Source organism: Bombus pascuorum, chromosome 8, assembly GCF_905332965.1.
Source record: "Bombus pascuorum chromosome 8, iyBomPasc1.1, whole genome shotgun sequence".
In the NCBI taxonomy this organism is placed as follows: Eukaryota; Metazoa; Arthropoda; class Insecta; order Hymenoptera; family Apidae; genus Bombus; species Bombus pascuorum.
Genome location: NC_083495.1, coordinates 13,024,229 through 13,049,172, shown reverse-complemented (window position 1 = coordinate 13,049,172; position 24,944 = coordinate 13,024,229). Strand labels below are relative to the sequence as shown.

Sequence of the window (24,944 nt, the reverse complement as noted above, 5' to 3'; positions counted from 1 at the left end):
GCATCGGTGGTGTGGCGTGTGTATTGTGCACGATGTGTGGGTTCGCGGGGCCGCGTTGTGTTGTTGTAGGAATGCTGTCGGCAGCCGGCAGCAGGGTCGCCCACTGTTACTCGTCGGGACTCGCTTTTGCTGCCTCTCTGCCCTTCCTGCGCTGGCCGGCTCGCTCGTTCGTTCGATTCCGTTTTAAAACTATATTGCCGTGGCCCCTTTGTACTTGCGGCCACTCGGCCCTCGCCGCTGTGTGCGTGCCTCTCCGTGAACGTATGTGGCACCGTGTGCGCACGTACGTGGATCGTATTACATATTTGTCCAGAGGAAGAGCGGAGGTCTCGTTCGTCGTCGTGTCGTCGCGGTCTTGCCTTCGTCGCGCTTCTCACCGCGCGATACGCCAACTTTCTCGCGTGATTTCGAACGGCCACGAGCGTGCGCCGTGCACTTTTTCTAGCGATGGCGCTGACGACTCGATCGGGAACACCTCGAAACCTCTCAATGTGTTTCTTGGAGCTTGTTCCACGTTGGAATTTAATTTATGATCGGGACATAGAAAATTACGTCGAGTACAGTACGTACGGTTGCCTATCTGTATAAATAGAAAAAGAAAGACTTTTCCGTCCTTATGGGGCAAAGGTTGTACATAGGACTATGTTCTAAAATTTTGCGGGAAAGTTATTTCACGAGTGACAGTGATGGCGCTAGCAATCATGCTGCCTAATGCAATGGATATGTCTTTTGACAAACTCTTACCGTAACGAATGAAACATTTGAAAAACGAAACGAATGAAACGTGGAATGGTTTATGAAAGTATCGAAGCGCTTGTAGACGCTTTTACAAATATATGTATTATGTGTGTTATATGAAACATTTCGTAGTTTCATTGCATTGCTAAAGTTTAAAACAAATCAGAAAATGTATATAAAAGCTACAATATGCCACAGCCTAAGAAGGGTTAAATGTAATTTACGATTAAATAAAAAAAGTGCAGACATAGCAATTTCAATTAATCATATGAGAAGAGCAGGTAACGTTAAAGTCTGTTCAAAATATCACAGGTTATTCGAGCAATTATTCTCACGATTATTCCAATGGATAATTTCATGTGACGCGTGAAGCGAGCGCTCTTATTTGTCTCGTCCAGCGGTTGGCGATAGACGGCGTCATTATCTCGAGCGACGCCAGCGATAACACCGTCGAGTGCGTGGAAACTACCACACGTTCGTACGCAAGCCGGTATTAAACGGTTGGCCAAGCCAGAGGAAGAAGCGGAGGGACGAGAGTCCTCTCACGGCAATACTTTCTCGGCGAATTTTTTTCGTTTAACGAAAATACCGCGCCTCATGTCAACGTACTCTTCCCAGTTCGAGTCATTGCTTTCCAACTTCCTCTATCCCCACTTCAGCGCTTCTAATTAACCAACATCGCCGCTTGTGCCGACGACAGTCCGTTCGGTTACAAAACGCCTAAGCATAAAAACGACCATGTTTTACCTGAAGGTGTTGTGACAGTCTCGAACAGGCTGATCGAAGGCCTAACTTAAACAGTAACACAGTTCAGGTCCACCACCTGAACACGGGTCGGTCGGTCGGTCGATTTAGAAACAAAGTCAAGTTTCGTGCCTTTTTCTCTGTCGAATTCTAGGGGATTCCCAAGAAACGCTCTCTGGGAAGGTTGTAGGTCCAAAAGGAGGCAAAGAGAGTGTGAGACTCTACTCTTCGGTAAGGTCTTCGGCTTCGGGATTAAGCTCCGTCCCTTCTTCTTGCCCCTCTCTGGTAACCTCTCTTTCCCTCTTTGAACACTGTCGGCTCTTTCCACGAAACTCATCACCGTTCAACGGGCTTTATCCCGGCTTGTTTGCCTTTTCTTTCAACCGTCCAGGCTCCTTTTCTTTTTCTCTCTCCGCGCCTCTGTTCCTTGTCCTCCGCGAGGCTCCCTCTCCCCCTTAACTCCTCTTCCATCCTTATCCCTCTTTCTCCGTCTCTCGTCCGTATCATCGACTCCTTTTTTCTCCGTCGTGCCTACAGTTTCTCCCGCACGCGCAACCTTTTGCCGAATGGCGTGCCTTACGGCGGGCCACGGCAGGTCTCTCTCAAGACTACTCAAGAGTCCGCCAAGGGAACCACCGTGGCTCCTCCGTTTTGGTCTTGGTCGTTTTCAGTGGCGTAGCCCGGCCGCGTTCTCGATAATCGGTCGACAGTCCTACCGACTCGCTCTTCTTCTTCCGACCCTTTTCGACAGACCACTACCTGCCACCTGCCTCTGCCGAAAACGCCTATGTCGAGCAATGGCGGGTCGATGGATCGGAAAATATCGACCATTCACGATTTTCATTGTAATTAGCATTATAATCCATATCGATCGACTAGTCTCTGTATGAATGAGATAAAAACACCTATTCAAATTTTGTGGAATTCCGGGAATTTACAATTCTGTGATATTTAAATGTAGAAAATTATTTTTCTAAGATATTAATTATAAAGTTTCTCTAAGAATAATTACTCATTAACTTTTCGAGGATTACCTTTTTTTAGATTTCGGGAAAGATTTCTTTTTAGTAGGTTTTACTATTTACAAATGTCAGTACCAGAATTTCACTAGTTTTCTCGTGGCCGTAGCCAATTGTTCGCGTGCACCTGATACGAGATGCTACGGACGAGATTTGCGAAAGATCCGCGGCTATCGACGCGGTTGCGCGGCCCTCTCGGTCGGAGCCCTCTGGCGTAACGAGTAACGTGGCCTGCGAGATCCCCGAAGGGTATCCACGGATCTTCTTCTTCTTCTTCTTCTTCTTCCTCTCCGTTCTTTCCTGCCGCTGCCGTTGCTTCCTTCTTTGTCGTTTTGCATCAGACGATGCGAATTAAATTGGAAACATGTATGACGTTGGGTAGGTGTAGCGTTCCCGAGGCCGTGGCAGGTGGCCGCCACGATCAAACGTTTCCTACCCTGCTGGAGCGATTCCGGGAATGGTCTGTGTGGTACCGAGGATTCGGATGAAAATTTGAAGAGTGGTCGGCTGAAGTATGAGGTTTGATTAGTTAGTTGTTAGCTTGAAATCGTTTCAAAAGTCGACGAGTTTTTTCATTCCTCGATGTATCCACCATCGCTTTAGTAGTTTTATTGTGTATTCTATAGTTTCAGAATTACTATGAACTTCAGTGTTTGATCGGTGGTTTTGAGCTGTGATTTTTCTCTTCTTTTTTTTTTATTAATTCAATGTGCGTGATTGATTTAACGTAACTGTTCCTGTGATTGGTGCAATATATATTTTTATAAACTGGATTGATTTTATTGATAACTTGTTTATAATTCATTTCTTTACGATTTTGAGGCGAAGCATATTTTTTCACTTCCCCACAATCTTAATTGTTGTATTTTGCCTTTTTTACCAATCTTTGTCAATCTGTAAGTTATTTTTAAGCTTTATCTTTAAGCCTAACAGATTTTTTTCTATTTCCAACTATATCGTATTAAAATACAACTTTCCAGTCATAAAATAACACTAAATATAAAAAATTAGTAATGACGTATTTATCAAGTTTTTCTTGTAGGGTTGAGAATTCTTAGAACGGTAATATTAATGAGAGGTCTTGACGACAAATCGAAGTATGCTAGTCAAGATGCTATTATATCCTTAAATTGATTCAGGGATGCAGAACAAAGTGTTACAGGGCAACGTGTTAAGTAGATATCAATATCTAATTATTCGTGAAAGATGCGTGTTGGTTGGGTCGTGGCGGCGCTTTCTCGTCACGCGGTGTATAAACGGCACGGATTCTGGGCCCCTCGGTCGCCAAGGCTCATACATTTTAAATCGTCCTCTCTCGCGACACAATTTGTGCGCGACAAATTATGAACAACGACGGAGACAAGGCTTCGGCCCGATTCTACTAATTTCTGCGCGCCGGAATAATCAATTCTTGCATCAACATCGTAATTTCTGGATTACGGAATTTTTAATCGGCGTGCCGATGCTGCATTGCATGGTTTGCTATACCGCGCAAGATTGCGCATTTAATCGATTATTTGAATAATTTTATTACCAGGAAATTTTTAGCTAATGTAGATTTCGCACTCGACTTTTTGTATTTTTGGTGGCGATCATTGCAAATTAAATTTCGTATATTCTGTACAAATTCCTTTTTTTTTAATTAATTAAAGTGCAAATTTTATTTGTATACTTACTCGATAAATCGATACTCATTACACTTTCCGTTCTGTAAAATTTGTTACTTTTAACTTCCATAATCCTTTACTCGATATTTGATCGTTAAAGGAAAAAGGGCAAGTGGCTTTTGTTAAAGCAAAGTCCTTGAAAATGGTCGATGGGAACTATAGTCGCAAATTTGATCGATTTTGACTAATATTCCAGGCGCCGCGTCGTTGCGATTCCAACAGAACGTTTACCGTAGAAATTTATTCGGCAACGGCAAAGAAGAATTCAAACCCTTGCGGCAATAAATCCAACCGGGGAATTCCGTAAGTGTCGCGTGTCGTGCAACGAGAGTGATCGATGAACGCAACGACAACAGGTTTGTCATAAATGAACTTCCTTTTATTCGCCCATCAGTTCTCGAGTATACGAACTCCGAACAAAGTTCACGACACATGAGCATATATCACGTACGATATAGCTCTTTTGTTTTCTAATCGATTTTAAAAAGCACGAAATATTTTCATTGCTCGAGTAAAGAAATATTTGTGGACAATCAGTTACTGACTTTTATCATGAAAGATCCTGAGAGATATTTAACAAAAAGAAATTAAATGAAGTCATATGAAAGTTCGATATTAAATTTATAGCAAATCGATGAATTGTTAAGATTATAGAATGTTTTATTAACAACTGGTTTGGATTATTCAATATTATTTTTCATTTGCAAGATTCTATGATATTGAATTATTTATGAATTCATCTTAGTTTTCTGCAGACGATTTATAATTTATGAATAAGAATACTAATCGGGGGACACGTCACTGCAAAGAAATTCGATTGAACACAGCACTTCACACGTACGATGGACGCTTCCACATTGAAAAGCTTTAACTCTCCATAAATAGTGTTCCTTCCTTCAAGAATTCTAGGCATTCTTTTACAGAGTAATGAATTATCCAGAAAAAAGAAAAATTAAAAAATCGACTAAAACTTCATTTCGATAAACAATTTCACAACGCACCAAAATATTGCACAGGGCGGCACGACTTCTATCCACGTCCCTGCAGCGTGAGCCGGCGGTGCGTGGCATTTGGCGCGCACGCGGCTCCATTTCGAATGCTCAGAAAGACTCTCGAGTGTCGTCGAAGTCAACAAACTAAGCCACTCGATAATCCAACTTCCCAATAACCCAACACTTCCAAATCTTTCTTAAACCAATCTGCTTGAAAACAACATCCAACTTCTCTTTAACCCATCCGACATTTTAAAGCTTTATCGATTCCTCTTTTTCTCTATCCAACGCATGGGCAACTGGAGCAAAATAACGAAGCAAAAAAGGCATCGGGAAGAGCTCCGAGACTCGGACGCCAGTGGAAGAAGCAATGTTCGCAAAGCTTTACTTACGAAGGCTTGGTTCCTTGGACGGAGAGCAAGAGATAGCCGCAAAGGGGGAGCGACAAAGAGGGAACGGATCAATACCGTGCGATACACGCCGAAGTAATTTCATTGTCCACTGTTAGCGGCGGCTCACGTGTCGCGTGGCGCGGCATGGCGTGGCGTGCGCTCCTCTCTTTCTCTTTCTCTCGTGCTTTCTCCCTTCCCCGTTTCACGGCTTTGCCATCGTCTCCACTCTGCTCTTTTCTTCCCACTATGTTGCTCGCCGTTCCGTCTCTTTCTTTCTCTCTTTCTACTTAACCCCCCTACAGACTCGAGTTCCTTCTTCCTTCCACCATGTTCTTGTGTCCTTGTCGCTCCACGTCGGACCAACGTCTCTCCTCTCTCACGCAGAGGGGGAGAGGAGAAATAGAGCCCTTATGCCACGAGTGATAGCCGTACGCTGCTACTGGGTATTGATCACCCTCCACAATCAATGTTAACAACGCTGCTTACAGATGGCGAGATCAATTATCTAGATAACGCACGGAGACAATCGTAGACCTACGCGTTGTGGCTCGATGTCCAGCCTTGCTTCATTGGCTGAGTGTTTAGACCTGTCTGACGCTCCTCGATGTTTCCAGATCGAGGAAACGAAGGAGACAGGAGATCCGCATGTGCTCGAGAACGGCTCGTGAAAGTTTTTAGAGAATGCGTGTACGCCGTTTTGCTCGAGCTGGAATCAGAGTATGGGATCATTGAAAATAGACGAGAGAGTATCGGTTGGATCGAACAAAGATCGCTTCTGGTATATATGTACATGCGTAGTTTGCTTTCAATGTTGTTGCTAGCGTTGGAAGAGTTGGACGTAGAGCATTGAACGATTTAATTGCACGAGGCCAATAAACCCCCCTCCTCGTTTGAGAGGGGGAGGGGGCAAAGGAAAAAAAAGAGTAGTGGACCGTAAAGTACTTCCATTTTGTTTGGAACGTTTACTTACGAACCCGGAGCCGTTTCTTTCTTTCTCCCTCTATGTCTGTCTTTGTCCTTCGATCTGAGAGCCGAGCAAAACGCGATCGCGACTCTCACGGTCGATCTTTCACTCTCGGACATTTAGAGCGTTGACTTTCTCTCCTATCGCGAGTGTCGTTCGTGCGAACCGCGCACGATATCCGCGACGTTCGTGACGACCAATCATGACCTTGTCGAGATGGATTGATTGCGAGCCGGAACGGGGCGCAGCGTGTCGCTGACTATTTAGGTGAACTTTGAACGCCGCAACGAAAAAAAGAGTCCGGCGATCGTGTAGATTATACCGGAATCGTGATGCCGATGCTTGGAAACTATACCGTGACTGAATGTAAAATTAGGAGTAAACTTGATATATCGAATGGTATTCGTGTAGATTTTGTCGTCGATTTAAAGCATCCTAGATAGCGTTTTGAAGGAATGTACAGCGTGGCTCATGAACGTATTCGAACACATATAAAAACTTTTTATAGACGTATTATATGTGTTTCTATTCATGTTTTTCTTTGACAAGTGTTCACTTTGGTCATCAAGATCATGTGAAACATGTACTGGTTTCATTTACTTTCATCAATCTTCCAATAATGTCTAAAAGTTTTGAATCTCTTTTAAAATGAAGATACACTATTTATGCAGTAGCAATAGTGTGTGCGCATAGGTACAAACATGTATATATTTACATGCCCATTCCAATGCTTCACAATTTACATATGTATATAAATATTTATCTTCCTATTCATATTATTATTTATCTATTTTTTCCACTTCCTTCAAAATCTCCCGTTTTATCTTTTTTCCCGTCCAATATTGTGAACATACAATTCTTGTATGACCTATAAATTAAAATTCTATGGGAACTTTCCTTTTTCCATTTCTGTTTCTGAAAACCATGCATGTTATTCTTGATCGATTATCTTTACAAAATAATAATAATTACAATAATAATAGTAATAGTAATAATAATAATAATAATAATAATAATAATAATAATAATAATAATATATTGTTACAGCATCATTTTTATGTCCTTCTTAATCTATGAAATCGATCTATGTGACTTCTGAACAGCTGATATGTTTGTAAGTGAAACAAATCTCTGCCTAAGTTCTACTTCTTCAATTACAGTAATAATATTTTCCCCATTATCAACCCTAAGAGAGACTCGAAACCATTATCCGCATGACCAACGTACCTAACCTAACCGGTGTACAAACAAGCCACGGCACGGGCCAAAGATTGTCCGGCCTCGTGTAGAAAGTTACGCGGCAATTACACAAGCGCGCGTTATTTCCACGGTAGCTGTTCGCCAGCGAGGTCTCCGCGGCCTATCGTGATCCTAACCTATCCTTGCATCAGTCGGACGGTAGTTCCTACATGGAAGTATGCATTTTCTACCAATACACTCTTACATCAGGCTTGCATCGAGAGCGCGCGCGCGCGCGCCATTACTGAACGTGGATGAAAACGTTCACTCCGTGGTACACGAAGTGGCTGGCTGCTTGTCAGAACAAAGTCTTTTGCGCCGGAGTGCGAGCTAGCCGCTGGCCAACAAACTGCTGGTAGCAACAGGCCAGCAACGGTCATTTATGTTAGAGAAGCGGCGCGTATGCATTTGTGAACGCACACTAGTGTTCGCGCGCGAGAGCGAATGAGCGAGTGAACGCGTGCACACGCACAGGGACGCGTGCGCGTTCACAAATCGGGTATTCCGCATGCACGCTCCAACAGTGATTTCTAAGTGAACGACACGACGCGACGCGACGGGTAGACGGGTAGGACGGAGGGGAGGAGGAAGGAGAACGGAATCACGGAGAAAGAATCCTTTCGTTGGGCATCGGCTGTGAGACTGACTCATGGCCCGACGTTGATGAGCTAATGACGAACATATGCAACGGGAACTGCGAGTATACGAATAAAGCCGTCAATAAGAGCGTTTTATGGTTTACGAGAACGAAGCTTCGTCTCCCGGGTCTTGCGACCGGAATCACTGATAGAAAAGAGATATCTTTCGACTTTCTTTACGATGTTTTTATATTTTATTGATATCGATTATCGGCGATGGTTTTCTCACGGCGATCGAGGTCGTGATATTATTTTAACGACGTAGAAGGATGAGGTGCGAAAATTCCGAGAGAAATTGGTTCGATAAAAAAGAAATCTCTGGCTTGGCGCACGGATCCGGGGATCAGTTAACATAATTTGCTCAATAACAAGACCGTCGATGGTTCATTGTTATTTCGATCAAGTAACGTCCTTTTCTACGTGCTTCTGCTCATTTCATCTCTCACTTTCCCCCGGTTGCTTTGTGGCCCGCGCGAGGAAGGGCAATGGAATTCGAGTCTGTGGATCTCGCAGACGCATCCTCTCACCCTGCCCCCAACCACCTTCCTGCGGCGTCCCACGCTTTTCTGTCTTTTTCTTTCTCCCTTTCTTCGGCTCAGCCGCGCGCAAGATATACATAGCCGGCCAGATAGAAATAATACATTATTTAAATAGTGTGGCGACTACGGTGCGTGACCTTCTCGTCGACGTCGCGCCTGATTCCCCTCTTTAACCTCTTCTCCTCTTGAGCTGTGTGTGCGAGTCGTCACCTACCACTTCTTACGTCCACTCCCTTCCACCTTCCGCCGTAGCTCACCCTTACGCTCGATGTATCCCTACCACGCCAGCCGATGAGCGCGCGAACGCATCCCCACCACTCTGCCCGTCTTCTGTTTCTCTTTCCTTCTTTCCCTTTTCTTGCTCGTCTTTACCTCTGCCCGGTGTCTACTTTTCGCCCCCTTGTTCTTCCGTCTTTGTTCACCGTTCGCTCGATTTCTCGATGACTCTTTCTTTCCTTTGCTAGTCTTCTCTTTTCCACCATCGGGACGCTCTCTTTTTCCTGTCATCTGCTTCGGCTCGGTTTGCCGTCCTTCTTCATTCTTGGCCCCACTTTGCTCTCCACTCTCGAGCGACAGTTCTTGGCGGCTCTCCTCTCTCGACTGCGGATCCGTAGCTCGCTTGTGTGCAATACAGGGTGGCTTGCAAGGACGAGGAATTAAACAAACTCCTTAAGGCGGTTACCTGCCGTCGCTGCTGGCGTATACGCGCTTAAGAACGTCTGTATGTATACACACGAGCGATAGTATATAGTAAAGCACAGTATAGATGGTACACACCTATAAACAGCTAAGTTGATGGGTGTCTTTGAAGTAGTTGGCCAGAAGGGCGGGGAGCTTTTGGGAATTCTTTTATCCTAGAAACCGTTTTTTTTTTTCTTTTTGTGATCGAAGAAATGAACGTTCGCATTTCGTTGAGAAGTCTGGCCTTTACTTTCTGCTTCTTTCGTAATTAAACGACGAGATGGTTTGGAAATGTAGGAGCTGTAGGTGGGGACTAGCTATTGCGCGATTTATCGTTATGCAATTGGAGACGATGTATCGGAAGTATGCATTGTTCGTGAAATACACACGATCATACATACTTACTTGGATGCACGCTGGTGTACTTTGAATCGAGGTATAGCCTCGATGAGAACAGCGAAGTCGTAGGAAAATTATTTGTTCGAGCCGAGGGAAAGGCAGCGTGCTTTAACGACTGGTTCTTACGATAAGTTAGCGTGAAGATTATAGTAGGGTTGAACGTGCGCGTCCTTCCGGCCTTTCGAAACGTGTTTTCTCGCGCCAGACATTGCACGCAGTTCAGAACTTCGGCTATTCGCCGTTAGGTCGCAGCACTCTTTGTCTCGTTCTTTGAAATAAGGGATGTGGGATGCGACATTTTCACGTTTCTTTTTATTGCTTTCTAATCTTTTGATCTTAAACGATGGAAACAACGATCAGATACATTAAATTTTCTAAAAGAACACATATAATTTTAATATTTTAATAGCATTATATTTATCTTTCACCAAAAACTTATCAAGGATAGGTAGCAATTGTACCAACGAAAAGATCAATAAAAATTTCTATAAATCATACTGTTTCAACTATGTCCCTAAATATAAATGTACCATTTCCCTAATTCGACTTGTCCATACCGTAAACTTCCCCAAGAACTTCATCAACCTTAACTTTCTTTTATTTCCGAATCGCATTGGACGCCACGGTGGCGCTTGCAACGCTTCTCCCCTTCCACTCGTCTCGTCTCTAGCTCTGCGCTCAGCCTCCATATGTCGCTCGAACGTAGGGGAAAGGAAGAGAAGAAAAAAGACGCAACAATACGTGGCACGGGTCTAAAAAACATCATCGATTTCCCTCTTCTCTCGAATGGAGCTGCGACGGCTCCGTCCGCAACGCGTACACCCGCTAGAAGAAACGAGCATGTATACGAGCCGAGGCGCACGTAGTACTTACTCTCGACACTCGTGTCGGCCCCTTCGTTTATCCGCTTCCAGTTCCTGCACCCCTCCGCGCGGGTGTCCACCCTCACCCTTCTCCCGGCAATCCTTTACCCTCTCTTTCTTAAAAACCACTCCTCATCTGGCGTGCGCTTGGAGAGCGTGTGGCGGCGCTGTCGGCGCAGCTTCCTTCTTCCCCTTCGCGCCACGCAGCGCCACTGTGAACGAGGCTTGAACTGGCTCCGGCTCCGTCTATTGGCGGCGTTGCCAAGTGTCCTCGACCATCTGTAACCGCTCCTCCTCTCCTGTTTATTGGTTTAATATTCAATACGGCTCGTGAGTCCGATGTGTAACAGGCCGATGTAGGTGCACATTCGAAGCGCGTGCGTGCGCATGTATCGAAAGAACTATGTAACTGTGTATACACACCTCCCCCCCCCTCCAATGGCCCCTGTCCGTTCTCTTTCTCGCTATAGCCTGTATCCGTTTCCGTCTTCTTTTCGTCCTTTCTTCAGCGTACTGCTCGTTCACCGGTTCACTCGCTCGAGTAGCATCAACCTTTCCCCCTCCCCCTCCCCGCTACGCTTCTCCTCTTCCATATCGTTCTACCGCGATCTTCCTTCATCCTTCCTACGTTTCGTACCTCACAATCAGCCGTGGAATCCGTGTCTACAGGAATCACGAGCATGTATACGTGCGCACACGCGGGCACGCCGATGCGCATAGTCAGGGGTTAACTATGTATAGTCGGATAATAGAGTTTGCCGAGTCGACATGCGCCCTTCTTGGACCAAGGTGCCGGCCTTGCCCCATATTTCTTCGAAATGGCCGGGGAGTCGAGTGACGTTCGATATCTTGAGCGTAGACGCGACGACGGAGGAGCGTCGCCGGTATCGTCGACGCTGTCGCTCTGACGACGAGGTCGGATCCATGCGAGACGAGTTCAGCTGACGCCATCAATGCTTTCGCTTGACGAAGTCTATTTCGTTTTTTCCTTTTTCTCTCCATTTTTTTTTTTGGTTATCGATCGTCGATTAGGAATGCGTGGTAACGCGACGAGTACGAGAGATTTTTATTCAATGTTTGAGGAACCATGGATTGGATTGTTGCGAGGATGTTTATGCAATATCACGCTTTTATGAACGTAGATAGATCTAAATGAAGTTTCATTTTACTCGGCAAATATTTTATTTTGCGTATTTTGTATGTTGCGTCCATTCTCTACGCTTTTGCGTCTTTAAATTTTCCATAAATGTATTAACATGCGCGATATAACGATTAGTTGCGATCAGAGGATTAATTAATGAGCTTTTTGAAAGAATGCATTTACGTATAACACGTGTTTATGACGACGAATACATTTTTCAGCCAAATAGTTGAAAGATCAAGGAATTTCAATTTATTTTATTATCATTATCAATTCGAACGTAGCCAATATTAAAGATTTTACTCGGTTAATCATTTTGTATTATCAGTCCTCTTTCCAGAATACCTTCCAACCACTTACTTTCGGAAGTTTTATAATATGCTTTGTAGACTTTAATCCGCTGCCCTCTGACCTTTCCTTTGTTAGGTTTGTTGATTCGCTCGAATGCCAAGGTTGACCATTCTTTTACAGCTGATGTTTGTAGCTTTGGTACGTGTTTTAATATAGGCAGCAAAAGATATTTTAATTGACTGCGATTATTTCTATTTTCTTTGAATCGTAGGGTTCGTTCGTACTCTCAATATTGTTTTATAGTAGTCGATTATGGCTGAATTATAATGGAAATTTTGATAAGAATATTGATTGCCTTTACAGATCCGTATCTTACCCTAGAACCTAAATTGTAATTAAACAATCGTATCTTCATTGACAATTGAGCCACTTAGAAACCATATTAACTCCACAATAGGAGGACTAAAAAACATTAACGATATTAATATTTTGTTTAAATTAGAATTTATAATTAGTCGTATATATCGTACAAAGTTTTGTTACATTGGATTTTTTTGTCGTTTACGTCATATGCTTTAATAAACGAACTTATGGAAATTACACAGTTCTCTGGTACGAGAAGACAGACGCTAATCACGCATCCACGTAATAAAGTCGAGAAACGTACAAAAAATATAATAAATTAGTTTGGCTTCCGAGAACTTTGAATTTATTGTAATTAAGTACTTGCCCTTTTCTTCGTTCATTAGATATTACAGGTTTTTCGAATAAATAAATAAATAAATGTTATGTAAGAAATTAAGATTTGGTAATTGTACTTTACTTTTAATTAAGGAACGAATGATTAAATCTATTTGATGGTTAATGGATTGCATTTTGTGCGCTTAATGTCACGTGATTGTTAATTCCATCGATCGAATAACGAGAAACAATGCTCGTTCCACGGAACAACGTATGTAACATTGATTTGTGTATTACGTCAGCCCGATGATGCTCGGTGCGTGAAGTGCTATTGATTCGCCCCGCAGGCAGGATAGACAACCATATTCGATTTTCGACCGTGCACCGTGGTATGATTAAGTAACTAAACTAAGCAATCGGATACTCAAATATTGTTCTTCGACCTCCGTTATGAGCCCATTTAACTTATTCAATGATCGATATTCGCGTGTAGTACGTATGTTTGTTTATATGCATTATCGTCTATTGATCGGCGAAACGCACCGACAGGAAGATTATGATGGCCTGTTACCGTAATATGTGAGGCTATTTAACTTCTATAAAATTCCTATCATTTTTAAACAGTTCTGGTTTAAGTAAACGAAGCCAGTTTCAATGATACGAATTTATCGCGAGTACACGCACCAATCGTAAAATATAATTAATATTATAGGGAAATTACGTCATTTAATTTTTATATGACGTTCTGGTAATCCATGGTTTATCAGGCCAGAGTCATTAACCTCTGTTGGAAGTTAAAACACCTGTTAAACTCTAAAAGGTCGCTTTTCTCCAGCTTTCACCGAAAACAATGACACGAGAGCAACTGGTATGCTAATTTTAATAACATCAGAAATTTATTTTCTCTTTTACGGAATATCCAAAAAGTCGTGGAGTACAGAAAACGTAGAAAGATCGTATTCTAGACTAAACTCATATATTTCAAAAATTGTCTATATTTCAATAACATTTACTTAATTATTAATCTATCTAAAATTGTATAGATCCAAGAACGCTAGAGTTAACATCTGTAAAGTGTCTATTTAGCGTATCCGAAAATTCCTATTTACCAACCAACTATTAACTTCCACAAACAATGAAAAACAGATGCGACTCGATGCCATCGCTAGGTCTCTACTATTGGCTGGTTAGCAGTAGCGAGTAGCGACTACGTTGGACTACGAATAGCTGAGGCGGGAGCGATGACCAGATGTGCGGATCGTACACGGGAACGGGACACGGGATGAAGCGGTACATAGGCAGATAATATTTGGCTGTAAAATTTCGGGCTGGCGTGTTCCAACGAAACGGTGTCTCGTTGGTCTCGACCCAGCTGTCAGGGCCTGTTTCGACCGTTCCCGTGAACGGAAAAGAGAGTTACCCTACGGTGCCTGAACAAGTCGTCGAGGGTCTGCCTTTATCTCGTGCCAAGCCTTACGACACCCTATAGCGACTACACAGTCGCCTTCGTTGCCTCTCGTAAAACGGTAGACGGATTCCCAGGTCGGCGAAGACACGAGTTTTAGATTAACTGGACAACGTCACTTGCCGCACCTGTGGAGATCATTCGCGGGATACACGTGTAGTCGGTGTCATAGGGAATTATCGCACGATAGTAACAGTAGTAGTAGTAGCAGTAGATGTTCTTCGATCTCTTTTATCAGCATCGTTTACTTTTTTCTTCCTTGGAAGGTTCTTGGGTTCTTGTTTTTTGAATGATATATGGTCGAGATGTTCGTTGCTTCATTGAAACGATTGCAGTTTGTTTATGAAAGAATTGACTTGTAGAAGGATGTAGTTATACGATTCGATTTTAGTTTCCTTCTTACATCTAATTCTTTATCAAAATATTAATATCATCATCGTTTTTCCTAACCATGAACACCTGTCTTAAACTTTTGAACTATCTGAAAAATCATCTATAATAATTTAACGTTCTTTCGTCGCCTTCGAGCAACAGTAGCGTCTATTGTGACAAGACGATTGACTTGTTTGCGAGAAGAAATTTTTCACGGTCCTGAATTTTCCGTTTCACAGCCTTGTTGCTTCGAAATATTCTACAGTTACCTTTGGGAAGACACGAAAGGTCTGCAAACCATTCTCTAACAATGGTCAACCATTACCATCGAAAATTTTTCAATATTGTTCCCTTCATGAGAGAAGAAAAACCTTTTTCCTTTCTATTTATCGTGCCAAAAAAGGTCGTCACTAATTTGGGTATTTGGTCACCGAGACAGGATAATTTACGGTATGCCAGGTAACGAAAAATACGAGTTTAAAAATATTATTTTGCACTAAAGGAAATACTTGCCTATTTACGAAAAACTATGTTGGAGCAGAGAAATTTTCCTTTCGAACGTACGTGTGAATGTCTGTTGAATAGCCACAGGCTGTTTTTACGATGATGTTTGGAGGAATCCTCTGGATGGATCGCGTGCTCGCGATTATGAATCGGTGATCATTCTATGCACGCCGATTCGATTCATTTGATCATTGCTGACTAAACGCCCTCCAGCCACGACATTGCGATTTGAAAGTGGCTCGCTCGACGTTCGACCGATTGATACGGAAACTCGGTGCACACCGTGGAATGCAATTTGTTTTAGGTATCCGTTGGTGAAATTCGTGATACGGCGTAGAAAATCAACCGAAAATTGTAAATAGGTGTTTCGAACTCTTGATATTCTAGCTTCTTATAAGGGATTTCAAATGATTTTTTAGGATGTGTAGGATAAAAGCAGCGAATATTTGATTATGTTATTCTATGTTTAGATGGACACACACAAATGTCTTTTCATGATATCTAAATTATAAAAAGTATTTGAAAAATGTTCATTTAGGGAAGCGTTTTACAATGCATTCGCGAAATAATAAACGACAGAAAATCTTCATTTGGGAATTACGATAAACGCTGTGAAGTCCGTTCACTCTCTCCTTACGATTCCCAAAATGAATCGCAATAGGTTCGAAGAGATAAAAGACAAAATATTTACGAATTACGACAGAAATGTTCTTTTACGATGGGCAAATTGATTCACGATAAACCTAGAAAAAGAGTTCCCACAAGTGATACTACGAAATCTATAAAATACTATCAGCTTTCTTTTTCTTAATAGTTTGATAATTCTACTAGCAATTCACTGTCGACTAACCACTGCGAATTTCTAAACGTCAATAAAGAGAAAGGAGGAAACATTCTCTTCTGAAGAGAAGAACGTAGGATAGGGGTGTCGTTTGAAAGAAGTTCGATCATTTCGATAACCGGCGAAGAAACGGGTCGGCACCCGCTTGTTCCTGCGACTGTCTGGTTCGCGTTCTGAAAATAATCCCGACGATAAAAGGCATCACGACACGCTGGAAGAATGTTTGAAAAATCCGAGAGCTCGGTGTAGGTACTGTTCATACACAACGGCCGTCTCAGAATAGCAGAAGTCGAGGTAAACACCGTAAAACCGCGCGAACCCGCGCGCGTCCGCTCGGCTCGTTTCGAAAGGAGACCGTGTACGCCGTGCACACGGGTTCCGGGGAAACGCTTGACAAGGAGGGAATGTAGGAAGAGGAGGACGCGCTGGAAAGAAGCTCGAAGAGGAAGAAGTCGCGCGACCATTCGCGAAAGCGACCGGAGAACCCGTTTATGCGACCCGTTAATAATCTCCGCGGACCATTTTTTTCTTTTTTTTACTTTAAATTACACCATGCATTGAGTCCGCTCGCAACGATTCTTAAAGGCAACATCGTTTGTTCGCTCGTGTATTTTCTGCTCTTATCTTCTCATCGTTTTGCTAATTACACTGGCTCGCGAAAGTATTTGAACACTTTTCACGTTCTGAAATTTCATTGGCACTGTAACGAGACACGACCGTGGTGATTATATTGCTTAAATTTAAAAGCAATCTGAAAATGTACATGGAAATTATGAAACATTTATTGCAATCGTATCTAACGTATTACAATCATATGTAACGTATATGTATACAGCAGAATGTAGTATAATCAATTATAATAAGTAGTGATAAACATAAGAAATATTCGTTAAACTTTGAACAATGTAATTGCGATAACTTTAATCTCTCGGTACCTGCAAATTTTATTTTATTCGTACAATTATTTTTGTAATCGATGCATTCGATTTTTATTAATGCATAGCCATAAGAGAAGATCGAAAGAAGTATATTTTGACATTGTTTTAACTTATGTTTCTAACGAAATATCCAACTTAGATCTTTTTCTGTGCCACAGGATTATTTAACAAAATTACAAGATGCTCTACGCAAGAAATATTCCCTTCAAACGTAGTTGATCGTTTCCTAAAGCAAGAACATTGAATTATTGAATGGTGAATTTCGATTCTGTTTCTGGCAAACTGACATCTGGTTATTTAGGGGGCTTATTTTTAGTTGGTTCGTCTGTTAAAAATAGAATATGATGGATGAATTATTTAAAGAAATTAGGGTATTGGCCAGATGGATGTCTGGTATTAGGTACATGGACGTTCGCAGATTCGGATTTACAGCAATGGATTGTTTTGCTATCTTCAGCAGATAGGTATTCGTCTGTGAGAATGGAATGTCTAATTGGAATGTATCTTGGAACGTGCAATATCGGGACTGAATTCCTTCAATGTTGCCACTTCTTGCTAATACAGTGATTACTAGCGATTAATATCAAGGTGTCGATGAAGCTTCTAAACGTAACTTAAGCAAGAGGCATCGTAAATGGGATGTATCCATTGTTATGGTAGGTACTTAGAATTATGACAGAAGACGCCAAACATGCGGGTCTTAGAAGACTTTACGAGGGACAGACTTTTGGGAAGTAATTTAAATATAGCTTTAAGTATACAAACTCTGTTGTAACGAGTGAACCTAAGTCGTAGAATGGACGCAGAACGATAATAACATCCACGTGTCCTATTTTGCTTTATTTTTGAATTATTAACATTTTCTTTTATGTTCCAACAATCTTTCTTGCTAGCAAAATGCCTTAGATATTCCCCTGTGTATATACTTTTACTGTGAATTCTTTTTCACGTGGTTTCGCAGGTCAAAATTTACAGAATACATAGACGCAGACCGATCATCGTTCAAGTATTTTGACAACACGTTGGAAAAGTTCAGTCGATTCAGAATAATCCAGTTTTCTCGATCAAAATTTATTCAGATTTTAATTGAATTATTTTAATTACGTTAGTTCAATTTTCGTATTACTTTTATTGTTCAATTTCCTATCGCTTAAAGGAAAAGCAATCGTTCAAATGACTTCGCATAAAAGAATAACGTTAAAGCAGCAACTGTTAGCTACTGTTAGAAAGTTAGTTCAAGACAGAGTTGTAATTATACTCGGAGAAAAATGAGAAGGATATTTCGTTAATATCTTCGCGAACACATTCTCTGACCATAAAGCTCACCCACGCAAAGTAGTTGCATCGACAGCGCACGCCACTATAAGCATGTGCGTGTATTATAGCATTCAGTATGAACGAATTCAAGTAACAAATGTGTTAACTACGCGAAACGAATCCGGGGAAAATTATTTATTAACGTCTCTATGCATGCACCTCGAACATAGATACGAACGAGAATCGAGCGTGCAACCAGCTACATATTTTACACGCTATCGTTCAAAAGTATGCGGACGTATTTGACAGAATGTAATTTAATTATAGATGCAAAAATTCATCTTAATTTTATCTTCTACCTCGTACGATATACAATTTTATCTACAAATTTCTCTGCTTGTATTCATAAGAATATGAATTTCCATAAATACACGCAGTCTTTAATTGTTGATATAAATCGACCAAAATGTCCATATATATGAACATCAGCATCGACTGTTTAACGAATTTTATATATTTTATTCGAGAAACTCCACTAGAACGAACTACATCGTAACGTTTAATTTTAACAAAATACCTTTTACCATTTTTACCATTTTTTTTACCATTTTACCATTTTTCTGATAATCTGACTCGAACGACCCATCTATGTCACTCACGGTCTTTCGAACATTTTTTAACCTACGACGATTTATCTTATTCCGATCGATCTCCAAAATTTCGTAACGTGGATTGCCTATGACCATCAAGTGGCAGTCGACGACTTAACCGAATAAGGCTCAGGTACCGGAGCGGTAATGTTGGCCTGATGTCGGTGTTCGACGTTGTCCTGGCGGCCTGCAAAGAGGCCCGGCACACCAACCAGCGGCGCAGTCATTGCCACAACAAGTAGAAAATATACTTTCAAGCCTAACGGGATAATGTCGCCATAGTGACCTGCTCGGCCTATTATTTTTCCGCGCGAACCATAATACGCCGGGCCTCTCTGCGTGCTCGATTAGCATTACCCGGATAGAACAGCGTTGCCTCTCGATCGACGTCGGTTTCTACAACGAACGTTTCTGTCATCCGTAGATACTATTTCGCTTTTTCACTCGGATTCGATCAACTATGCTGGACGTGTCTGACATCGATGGACCGATAGCTTTCCAGGGTTCCGTGGGAATCACAGAAGATTTCAGAGATGTTTTCCGATCTAATAGTTTTTTTACTATTAGATCAGCTATCCAGTACTTTGAGATACGAGTCACGTTTGATATTTCGTTCTATCTGGTTTAAGCCCACATGCTATATTTATTTTTTATTTATATATTTTTTTTTTCTTCACCAACAAGATATAACACTTTACCAAATGTCCACAAGGACAAATTGTAAAATAACCAAAATAAAATAATAAAAAAAAAAAAAAAATCTGGTTTAAGTTAGTCGTTCATCGACTTTGTTAATTTTTTCAATCGTAAATTATCGCTTAACGAATATGCAAATAATTGTTTCATTTCGTTATCCGTTACACGATATATCGGGGACTTGCACAAATATTTGTATATTTAGGATGGACAGATTTCTGAAGCGTGAAGATCGTTTATAGAATCTACCGAATAATATTTGTCGTCGAGTCTATGGTTAGATTAACTCTCGGTTTATTCTATAATTACGCCTTTATCTTTATTTTATAATTACTTTATAATGAATTCAGACGTACGTAATCTCGTATAATTACCGTGATTCAGTTTAGCATAGAATGAGAAAAAGTCAAGATCGTATGTTTACTTAAAGTCACGTCAGTTACGCAATCACGTTGGTCATACGATTACGTACATCTAGCTTCGTTATAAATTAATTACAAAGTATCTATTTTTCTTTTCTTTTTTACATTATTATATATGGTATATAAAAATGGCTCTTAGACGTAGTACGGATTTCTTGAAGGAACATGAAAATCTACTTTAATTTTAGGTCGATGTTTTGGAGTTTCATAGATGCCACGAAAGCAACGTTTCAGAGCCGAAACGTCAGCGAATTTTTCAACATCACCTCTGAACTGCCCTTTCGAAAGTAACTTTTACTTTATCGCACTCTTACATAAATCTCTTTCTTAACATCGAGAGAAATTCGATTGGAAAAGAAACGATCGATGCTTTCTTACGTAAAGATAAATATTATTCACACGTTTAATTGCAGCTGAGAGGCAAAAGTGTGTTCTTCTTGTTCGTTTTAAGAGCGAATCGTTATAGCTCGAGAAGCAAAATTTTATGAAAATTACGGGAAATAGTCTCGAACGAGGGAAAGCGACGAGAATCGCGTTCTTACAGGATCGAGATGCTACGGCAAAACTAGTGGAATTAGGCATACGAGTAAGATAGGCGAGTTTTAGAACCCCTTTCAGAAAAATTACTTAAAAGGATGAGGGTTATTTGAAGCCGTTTTAGAAGGGTACTCGGTGTCGTACGATTATTTCAGTGAAAGGAGTCACTTACACGGCGAGACTAATAAAAGAGAGCTGACTTTTACGCCAGAACAGAACGTACAACATGCATCCACCATTTTTTTTATCCCCAACCTTCCGCAATAACGTTGTAATACGTTGGACGAAGCTGTAAGACAAAAAAGCGGACGACGCTCGAGCGATTTTTCATTCAAATTTCAGCGGCACACAAAAGTCGAAATTTCTGCCATAGAAAACAACAGAAGAATGTTGGAAATTAAATTCTAATAGTAAAATGTAAAAAATGCAAATAGTAAAATACTGGGATATCAAAAATCTGAGGGTAGTATTTCTTCAGACGAGACGAAGTTTCTTGCTATAGTCTTTACGATTCACTTTCGATTACTTTGTCGTTGAAAAAGTTTCTTCGATTTAAGAAAAATATGAGAGAATCGCGCCAAAAATGTGCATTTCTCGTTGGAATTTTACCCTATCTTGATGCACGAGAGATTAAAAGTTGGCTAAAATTCGTAACAGAGCTAAGAAGAAAAATTGCTAGCGTAAAAATGTGCGAAACGAACACGCCATCGTAGTAACGTAAGACTAACGAAAGATACCGCTACGTCTTTGTGCGGATCCTTTCTTGGATCAACGAAATCGTATCGATCACATTGCGCACCTAGGTGAAGGAACGTGCAAGACGGACATGCGCGACAAGTATCGCACGTATTCGAGCCTGTTGGTTCTCTACGTGTGCTGCAACGATGGACATATTTGCGGTATTACATGTTAGACGTGTGCTGCGAATAAATCACGATGCTGCTTTGGAAATTAAAACCGAGCGAAGAGATCGTGATCGAATAATTTGACGATTTGCACGATCTTCTAATGCCTTCTAACAGCAATAAAACTGAAAATTAGTATTCATAAAAAAAAATCTACGATTATATTTCAAATGCAAAGTATCAATTTTTCGCTCACGTACGAAGAGAGGCTCGTGTGCGACCTTTGTAATACGTTCTTCGATGTATTGTACTATATGGATGACTGTGATTAATGAAAATGATGTATCATAGACGTAAATAAAAATCTGCAATTATTTTATATCGCTGTCTCGGTATAAAAGTCGTCGTTAATTTGCACAGTACTTGCATATTTCAGCGAACTTCGAAAACAAGGAAAAAAAGAAGAAAAGAAAAACACGCCGAACGTGGCGATTTCAGTTTTCAAGAATTACTTTATATCGCTGCTTCAATATAAAAGTCCTCGTTAATTTGCGACAGCGCTTGCGTATTCCAGTAACTTGAAAAGCAAAAATACCCGTTAAACGTCGTGATTCCAGTTTCTAAGAATTATTTTATATCGCTGTTTCGGTATAAAAGCCGTCGTTAATTTTGCTAGCAGCATTTGCGTATCTCGGTAATTACAAAAATAGAAAATACGTTAAACATGGGGATTCCAGTTTCTGAAAATATTTGACTAACACGGAGATAGCAAGAGCTGCGAAATCTCGGATGAACTGGCTGTGTGTGCAACGTGCCATTAGATGCTTTAGGTCGATGGTAAAACAGCCCCGAAAGAATTTGGATGTATGGCGTATTTTTACGCACCGTACTACTTTTGTCTCGTATTTCTACAATTTTACAGATAGAAATTGCAACAGAAACGTTTCAAACGTAAGAATCTCGAAACACCAAGAGCGTAATTTCTCGATTAATTTGTCGACAAGAAAGGGCAAGATGCATCCTTTTGGGGTTGTTTTACCTAAAGCGTCGAACACGCATATAGTTACCTCTTTCGAGATTTCACAGTTCTTGCCATCTGCTTGTAAGCAGCTCCCATTGTCAAAGCTTCCTTCAGGCTATTTAAATTCCTAAATTCCAAATCCTATTTCACAAAACCCAAGAAATCGTTGGTGAACTCCACTCTTTCTCACCCTACGATTCCCTTTACCGACACTTCCTTCCCTTCATTCAATTTCTTTTTCTTTAAAAGTCGTTTATAGCACAAGGCCACGCGGCGTTTGTGAACGAAGGAGACCCTCGCTCCTCCACTTCCGGCGCACTTCCTCCTCCACACACGTCGTTTCTTAAATAGCGTGCTCGGTCGGTGACGCTGGTCTCCTCGTGGTTCCGGTTTGCCGGAAACGTCCGCTTTTGTCAGAGAACACCGATCGACGCGGTCCTTTCTCCGACCGATCGACAACTCGCGCACTTTGTTTCACGTAGAACGACAACTCTTTCGCTGGTACGCGACTGCTCTTTCTTCCGGTTACGCCTCGCGCGTTCCCGTCGATGAACTTACGCTAAATTTAGGGACAAGACACGTGTTTCTCATTACGTGTGATTATTTGGAAAAGGGAGGACAGCCGGGAAATAGTCTTTCTAGGCATTTTTCTGGGTGTAAAGTAAAAATGGACCAAGCGCGGCTGAGAAATGGATACTGTTATATAGGTTGTATTTTCGTCGGAAGTATGTGCGAGTCCCTTTTTTAAATTCCTTTTTCGTATCTGTACGTCTCTTTGGAATGATCGTTTGGAACCTTCGGAACAATCGGCGTCGCTATCTTTTCTCCTGATTTAATTATTCCATTTCGAAACACCGTTAGGGCTTTTGTTGGAAGTTTAGGTAAACGATACGTATAAGGTGTATTGCTAGATAGAAGATGATCTAAATATATTCGACTTTTTAATAATTATTCTAATTAGAGAAATTTGTACAGTTATTGGAAATTTAAACAGTAAATATCATTTGATGTTCATTGATCGGTAAAAAATTATTAGTCTTTTTTATAGTAATTACTTTAACTCGAGAAAGTTTTACAGTTCTATTGGAAACCTGACCGGTAAATGATATTTCATGCGCATTGATCGATACAATATCCATGTTGATCTTTTCAGTGACGATAGTTTTAATTCGAACGATTTAATTCAACTTTTAGCGAACGTTTGAAGAACATACGATATCCAATGTGCATCGATCAATTAACGTACACGAGAAGCACCATAAACACACACAAAGGTACGAGAAACGCGAAAAGTACCACGTACTAAACGACGTATGCCTACCATTCGAACATTCTGTAACAAGAGGTACCTTTGGAAAGTATGTAAAAATGGTTCGATCAGCATGGGTAACCGCGAAGAAGGAGAAAAAGAAGGAAAAAGAGAGAATGAAAAAAAGGATTGCCGCTGCACCCGGATTCTCTATCCGTGTCAGTGAAGACGAAACGTCGTAGCGCGACTCTCTCTCTTGTGAAAATCTATGGCAGCTTTCATACCGATTACAATGGCTTCCGTTCAAACGCGTCTATATCGATCGTGAAATCCAGGCGGCCGTAATGAGCGAAACATGTTTACAATTATTATTTGGTCGCGTTCGCTGCCTTGCGTTCCGCGGTGTGAAATCACGGCACAGCCACCAACTCCATCGACTCTAAAATCTCTAAAACGTTAGGCGAAATTTTGCCACACGCCTGAAAATTTTCGTTCGTCCCGTATCGACGTAGAACGTGTGATTCGTTTTATCCTTCCGCTTTAGTTGAAAACTACTAGCGAAAGTCGCACGGAAAACAATGCACGGAGTTTTTTAATTTAAATTGCCCCGTTTTCCACCAGGGAGATTAAATTTAAGTTCGTTTACCGGGCGTAGCTTACCGGTTAAATTAAATACGTTGCCTGATTGTGAATTAGATATTCCGAGGTTATTTTAATTTCATCGAATTTTGAGCTTCCAACTTCCCGCTTTTCGCATTAATAACGTATTATGTTTATGCGTGTGTGCTTTCTAACAATAGCAACAATATATAAAATAAAGTTGATCGATTAATACTTGTTACACTTTGCTTTATATACAACGTACTATTTACTTATGTAAATCCTGTAATGGATACAATTAGTCAAGACTTTTTCTGGTCACTGTTACGTATTTCAAGTATGAATTTGTTCGGAGAGAAGAAAATAAAATTATTTTCAAAATTTCATTTGTTTTCATTATTATAAGATACAGTCGAAGCTCATCGGAACAAGAATTGTATTCGTAGAAAAGTCTTTGCGTGCTACCTCTTGATTGTTGAGAAAACCGAACGTGTCATTCGTTTAAATTTGCAAGCATTCTATATATAATATAAAAAGAAAACATACGTTTGTTCAAAAT

At 41.0% G+C, this 24,944-nt stretch overlaps 1 protein-coding gene and 1 long non-coding RNA gene across 2 annotated transcripts in view; one reads left to right on the top strand and one right to left on the bottom strand.

Moving 5' to 3' along the window:
• Positions 1–24,944, bottom strand: part of LOC132909626 (centrosomal protein of 290 kDa) — a 170,057-nt gene that overhangs the window by 16,362 nt on the left and 128,751 nt on the right. The window lies entirely within an intron of this gene.
• Positions 21,941–24,734, top strand: LOC132909659 (uncharacterized). The gene is made up of 3 exons (XR_009658583.1): positions 21,941–22,352; positions 22,438–22,617; positions 23,731–24,734. It is a non-coding gene; the product is annotated as an uncharacterized LOC132909659 (long non-coding RNA).